Source organism: Equus caballus, chromosome 1 (assembly GCF_041296265.1).
Source record: "Equus caballus isolate H_3958 breed thoroughbred chromosome 1, TB-T2T, whole genome shotgun sequence".
Taxonomy (NCBI): domain Eukaryota; kingdom Metazoa; phylum Chordata; class Mammalia; order Perissodactyla; family Equidae; genus Equus; species Equus caballus.
In genome coordinates this window covers 89,056,683-89,064,031 of record NC_091684.1, presented here as the reverse complement: position 1 = coordinate 89,064,031, position 7,349 = coordinate 89,056,683, and the positions used below count along the sequence as shown (strand labels likewise).

General features: G+C 48.0%; 1 pseudogene; it reads right to left on the bottom strand.

The window, feature by feature from the left end:
• Nucleotides 1–4,789: 4,789 nt before the first annotated feature.
• LOC111769790 (U2 spliceosomal RNA) lies at nt 4,790–4,908 on the bottom strand (annotated as a pseudogene).
• Between the last annotated feature and the right edge of the window lie 2,441 nt (nt 4,909–7,349).

Sequence of the window (7,349 nt, the reverse complement as noted above, 5' to 3'; positions counted from 1 at the left end):
TGGGTGACAATAAGTCTCCTCTGATTTGTGGTGTGTTAGCTTGAGGTTGGTTGGTTTTATAAATCGAATGAAAGCAAGGTACCCAAAGTGCACCAATTACTCTAAGAAGGTTTCATTTCTTGGAAGCTGACTGATGTAGAAACAAGTGGGTCCTGAAGGATTGGGATTCACTTGGCAGAAGTTGTCCTCCCACTCAAGCCCTTGACCCCAGGGAAACACATCCAGAATTCCTGAGATTGCAGGGACCCAGCTACTGGATGAAATTGTGTCCAGAAACTGGGAAGTGGGACCAGCCATTGTGCAGACGAGCCTTAAATGAGTGGTCTGGGCTGAAGGCGGGAGATCCAGGAAGGAGAAGAGGATTCCTTGCTGTCTCTATCAAGGTAGGGAAGCCCAGATGCATGTAAGTCAGGCCTCTTTACAAACTAGCAAGCTGCCACTGTTCCTATGCTTCTTATGCACCAAAAAGGTGAAGATGAGATGGCCCAGGTGTCCTTACTACAAGGTCCCTGAAAAAGTCTCTTCCTCAAAGGAAAAATCAGTTTCCAAATTCCTCCGAGTAAGCACTCCGTGGAGACCAGATTACATTCCTATCATTCCTTGATGCTTTTATAGGTTAGCGTGGAGCCAGCCACCGGCCTTCTCCTTTCACCTGTTTTCCAGGAGCAGCATAAACAGCTTGGAGCTCCAGGGCTCCCAGGCTGCAGCTGCTGCTCAGAGCACATAGCCACCCGCCTCGCGGGCCACTGGGGGCTCCCTTCCTTTCCCGGATGGCCTGTTTTCCTCTGAGCCATTCTTCAGTCCTATGAAATGTGAACATATGCCACATTTGAAACGAAAATACTCTAGGAATCTTGGGACACATAAAGACAAGCAAACAGCCCCACCTGTGTGCGTAGCCTGGCAGACTCACTGCCCATTCGCACCCCAGCCCAGTGAGGCCCGGAGCTGAGAAGTGCTGATTCTCACCCTCTGGGTCCCTGCTTCAGAGCTTCCGGCTCTCAGAGATTTTCCTAAAAAGACCGCATGCCAGCATCACTCTACCATACAGAGGACAGCAACTCAGGGCTGTGATTATTTTGTTTTTTAGGTGATGACGTTTTTTCTCACCCCGTGAGCTACTCTGCTTCAGTCTTCCCCTCTTCTGTTTCACGCTGACATTTACACCTGCTGTCAAACCAAACTGAGGCCCAGAATGGAAGCTGATGACCAAAAGCTTCATCCAAGGGTTGGCAGTCGTGGGACAGCGACTCCAGGCTCCGGCTCCTGAGGCTGTGCTTTTTTATAAAATTGAATGAAGAACCGGTTCCTTGTAATGGAATCCCAGTGCCACTGAGGGAAGCAGCTCGGAATTCCGTAGAGCTGGGAGACGGCACTGGCTCCTGTGTCTTCCTTCACTTTGCCCTTAGCTCCACCTTCCATCCAGTCCCAATTGGCGCTCCTACTGATGGCAATGGTCCCGTATTCCCATCTAAGGAGCCAGCCCCGCTGCGGCCACCAGCAAGATCTTTCAGGGACATGGAATATCAAAACCTTACATTCCTGACTGTATTGTCACAGTGCTCCCAGCACCCCAGGAGTGGCTGTGCAGATTGTAAAGCTCGCTTGTGGCACTACTCTCAGGGACAAGGGGACCGTTGAAGACAGGCTCACAGGAACCGGTTCTGGCCGGTGGAAGGCCTGGTGGCACATTAATAAATCATACACTTAACAGTTTAGATTAAGTCACATCTGAATGAGTCATTTCTCTATGAAACTCGCCGCTCCCCTACGTCAGCAAGGCAGAGGGCCAGAGCAGGGCTGGACACTGGCGCACGGTGCTGGCTGATAAAGTGCTTTTTGTGTAATGATTAAGGGCCTGTGAGAGTCGGGTGCACCGGCCTGGCTGTGGAACCCGAGGCCCCGCACCCCCACAACAGTCGGGGTGGCCCGGTGAGTGCGCCACTGTTCAGACAGCCGCTCTGCGGCTGTGAACCCAGGGCCCCCACACCAACACTAGGGGCCCTGTGTAGTTGGGGAGGGAAGCAGAGACCGTGAACAAACCCATCAGCCAACTTCACCTCCCCATTTGTTTTTCATTCTGTTTTTTCTTAGACAGGCTCTAAGGTCAGAAGAACAAAGAAGTTGGATGTCTGTAAAGTGAGGGCGTCTTGCCCCTGACACAGGTGATTCCAAGGCCAGGCAGCCAGGGAGGTCAGACAGAGACAGTGCGGGGAGCACCCAGCATCCTGCCTGGGGAGAACGGGGCCGGCACTTCCATGATGTGTCACACACTGGCAGACCTGCCCCCCAGATCACAAACCTAATGCCCTCACAGGTATGCCCACCTGGAGTTCCACTGAACCTGGTAACACCCCACCCACGTGCAGGTCGCTGCCCCTCTGCCTGCAGTCCTGTCTTCAGCCCAGGTGAGAACCTCCAGAGCTGTGCTTGGAAACTTCCATGAGTCGCCAGTTACTCTGGCTGTTGTGCCCTAGACTAGACAATGCCTCCTAACAGGTCTCCTGTCTGAGTCCAGGCCCTTATGCCTCCCTGACCTTCTCCATGATGCCTATCGGATGACCTTTCCTGGTTTTTTTTGAGGAAGATTAGCCCTGAGCTAACATCTGCTGCCTATCCTCCTCTTTTTGCTGAAGAAGACTGGCCCTGAGCTAACATACGTGCCCATCTTCCTCTACTTTATATGTGGGACGCCTGCCACAGCATGGCTTGCCAAGGGGTGCCATGTCCGCACCGGGGGTCCAAACTGGCGAACCCCTCGCCGCCAAAGCAGAATATGCACACTTAACGGCTGCACCACCGGCCAGCCCCAGGATGATCTTTCTAAAATGCAAATTTTAAGGTGTAATTCTCTAGCTTAGAAAACCTCCAGGACTCCACAGTGCCTGCCTAAGGAAAAGTGCACCCCTCGCCCTGGCACGTGACACTTCCGAGAGCTCAGTCTCCCAGCCTCATCTGCACAGATTTTCTCCCAGGATCCTCCTCAGTTCCACTACCCACCCCTCCCAGAAGCAGTGATAGCAGGTGCCCAGCCACAGGGAAGGACAGGCCCATCACTCCACATGGAGTTCTCCACCGGGATGCAGAGGCCTCTGATGGGGGCTGAATCTGTGCTCATGCTCAGGTAGAGGAGGAGCCAGGAAGACGCCAAAAGAGACAAAAAAGATGCCAAAAGAGCTTTTCTCTTTCTGACACACAAGAAACCTTTCAATGCCTCTGTCATGGAAGGCTTAGCTTGCATAACAAACCTAGTCTCCTTTCTGAGCCCTGAGTTCCTGACGCTTTTTTCCCCACTGTCCAACAAGGGGAAAAATTCCTTCCAGGGATTTCCACATTGAACTACAACATGAGGTGGTGTAACAATACTATTGTTATTATTATTATTATTTTGGTGAGGAAGATTGGCCCTGAGCTAACATCTGTACCAGTCTTCCTCTATTTTGTATGTGAGACACAGCCACAGCATGGCTTGATGAGCAGTGTGTAGGTCTACGCCCAGGATCCAAACCTGCGAATCCCAGACCACCAAAGCAGAGTATGAAAACCTAACCACTATGCCACCAGGCCAGCCCCAACAACACTATTTTTGGAAACAGCAGTTTGCTTTAACAATAGCATTCCTGCTTAAACCTGGCTTTGATGAAAAATTCTTCCCCCAAAACTGATTATATAAGTATAGCAAAATATTTGATAAGAAAATGTGATATAACTTTAAATAAAATATGTAAAAATGGTTTTAATCAAGGTGCTAAATAGGGAAACTTTCCTCATAATATTTTCTTATTCTACTTCTTTCCTTAAAATTTTCTAAATTTTACATTTCAATTTAATTATTTTAATAATAAATTTAGATTTTTCAGAAAACCCAAATGTTTTTTGTTTGAGATGTTCTGTGCTTTCTATTTTTGTAATGCTTCAAAATTAAAACTTAAAAAGTAATACACTAAAGTTGAAAACCCCAAAATGGATGTGTCTTCATATTATAATGTTGGACTCTCAAAGTTCATTAGGTATCCAGAAATGTCCTAGAATGTATGATTTAAAAAAGTAAAAACATTCAAATGAAGCCTCCAAGAAGTTTTACTTTCCCTATAAATATTAATAATTCCCTGAACAAGATGTGAATTTGGAGCAGAGTTCTGCAGGGGCACACTGGTACAAGAAGCATGCTTTGGGGCCGGCCCAGTGGTGCAGCAGTTAAATTCACACGTTCTGCTTTGGCAGCCCGGGGTTCACCGGTTCTGATCCCGGGTGTGGACATGGCACCACTCATCGAGCCATGCTGTGGCAGGCATCCCACATATAAAGTAGAGGAAGATGGGCACATATGTTAGCTCAGGACCAGTCTTCCTCAGCAAAAAGAGCAGGATAGGTGGCAGATGTTAGCACAGGGCTGATCTTCCTCAAAAAAAAAAAAAAAGAGAGAGACATTCATTTGGCTGCTGTGATGCTGCGAGCCTTGTGTGACTTGGAGCCCGCAGCCCTGGCACAGGCTTTCTGGTCTATCTTAAAATTGCAGACAAGGTAGTGTGATCCTGAAGTCACCAGCTACGACTTTGGCTTCCTAATTCTCTGTTGTTCAGAGAGTCTTTTCAGCAATTCTGTAAGCACCTTGTCCCTGTATTAAACCCCTTTTGATTAAAATACCTGGAGAGGTTTCTAGTGCCTCATTCTGACTAATACAAAGCCAATTCTTCCCATTATTTTCCCCATTTTATAGGTGAGGAATTTGAGGTATCCTCGTTATTCATTTCAGTCATTCCTGCTTCTCCTACTCTCTTTGCTCACAGAAAAATCCTTACCGTTATAACAGCAATTATGGCTTATAGCCATGAGAAGCACAAAAAGTACTTAAACTGGTAAGAACAGATACTATACTTGATTTTAGCCAAAAGGCGAAGAAGCAGTGAAAAGTACTTAAGGATAAGAAAATATGTGAGACGTTTATTAAATAAGCTGACAAAGGCAACCTTGGACTTAAAAAAAGATGGGCATTAGAAGGCAAAAACTACTCCAAAAAAGGTGAATTAGAGACATTCTAAGGGCTGGGCTCAGATAGAGTGGATAAAACAACAGGATTAGAGTGTGTATTTAAATAGTACCAATGCTCCTAAGAAACATCTCCTTTATTAACCCTAAAATCTCTATATTTGGAGGATAAGCATGCCAAAGCCATGATACAGGAGTTGTTGGTGTTAAAGTGGAGGCAGAGGGATACGTATACCATGGGCCATGAGAATGCATCTCACAGATCTCCCATCAGACAGTGTAATCGATCAAAGGCTCTTGCTCTGTGCCCTGAAATCTATCACTGCATTTGCCCTGAAGACATGATTCTCAGCCAATGGCTAGAGCAGCAGGGACAATGAAGCAGGCCATTCCCAGGAGCCACTGGACATCCTTGACATCTGATTTGGCTTGAGGACTCCTTGACAGCCAAGATGAACCTTCCTTAGGTGGTACTGGGCACTGCCCTCTCGGATGGACACCTCCACCTACCCATCCTCTTCTCCCGACTTCACTCACTGTCAGATTTGCATCGACATCGCTTTTCCAGACTTCCCCAGCTCTCTCCCCGTTTCCTCTTACAGGTGTGGCCCCTAATAAAATCCTTGATGTTAAATCCCATCCTGGCACTTGCTCCTCAGAGGACCTGGACTAACGCATACCCTAAGTACAAAAGGAATACAATGCCATTCTCTGCAGTAGAGCCCGAGAAAAAAAGACACACTTCTAAAATGAACTGTATTTGATGGGCCAGGCAAACTTGGGGGAGGCACCTTCAAGTGCCTTTTTAAGCATTTACTCTGCGCCAGGTGCTGGGCAAGAAATTTTTTCCTACTTGTAGTGAGGTCATAATTTCACTAAGGCTGAAATTCAGATATGCAGAGTCTCTATAAAAATTTGGTCTTCCTGTGGAGCCCTACCCACCAAGTAGAAATAAAAATTTAACTTTATTCATGTTTGAAAACTTAGACTGATCTGATCATTTATACAGTCCCATGAGTGCCTAATTTCGCTGGAATTAAAAGAGCTGTTTCTCTGATAGCTTCTCCCAACTGTTACCGAACCTGAAGTGAGTTCGCTCACCCATTGCACAGCAAGCCAATCTCTGACACCGGGGGTGGTGGAAGAAAGTAGGAATTTTATTTTTGCACAGCACTGAGCAAGGAGAGAGGGCAGCTAATGCTCAAATCCCAAACTCCCCGAAAAGCTAAAAGGAAGGGTTTTTATTTGGGGTTTTAGGTAGGGGAGGGGGAGCATATGGCCTTGCTGGTCAGGGCTTTCCCACCAGCCTGTCTTTGGCCTTGAGACACTCGCAGAGAGGAGGAAGCCTGTGACCTTGCTGGTCAGCAGCTTTCCCACCAGCCCATATCTCTTTGCGGGAGGAGATAGTCCAGGTGCTTGTCCTTGACAGTGTCTGTCTCCATGAAAAATAGTGGATGCTGGAGCCAGGAAGCCAGAGAGTAAGCAGGGAATGAGTGTTTTGGTTTTAACCCCATATATGCTGGGTTTAATGTGGGGAAACTGATATCAGGGTCGGTATCACAACCCCTGCCTCTCTTCTTGAAATGATGGTGCGGCATCCGGAAGGAACCTGTGGAGAGGGCAGAGACTCCAGGGTCTTAGCTACTCCTTGTCTGGTCTCTCTGCTTGTTCAGAATCCCAGAGGGCTAGTAGTTGCTGGTTTGTCCTCATCTTGGTTCTTGCTGCTGCAGGTCCCCAGGTCTCTGTCGCATCCTCCATCTGGCCCCTTAGACAGACAATCCCTTACCAGTGTCTGCCATGGGCTCACTTGGCCCTGCCACACCTGGCATCGTGGTCAGACATCTGGGTATCATCTCAGTATCCACACTGTGTGGGGACTAATGATGGCTGCAGCAGTTATGTTCCCAAGGTGATGTGGCCTTGCCCAGGTAGATGAGGCAGCATGTAAGACACGATAACTTAACAGAGTTTGAATGGGGGCAAGGGCACTAATACCTCCATTCTCACCCTTGGTGTAAGGCTCACCTATATAAAACTCCCCCACCCTGAATACACACACACACACACAGAGTGCTGACCAACGCACAGAGAGGAAGTCTCCAAACTTTCCATTAAGCCTTAATGGAGAGCCATGAGGCCTGACTTCGGAATGCATGTGGGTGGGGAAGCCGGGTGCAGAGCACGCATTTTGCAGTGCAGGTCAAGGCAGAGGCAGTGTGCGTCTGAAGGCAGCGGCTCCCAATTCCCCAGACAACTTCCTGGTTCTACAGTCTCATATGGTGTCAGTGGACCCTCTTCACAGAATCTCAGCTAGATTCTACTCTTAAGCCAGTGGTTTTGTAAACCATGTAATGCCCTGA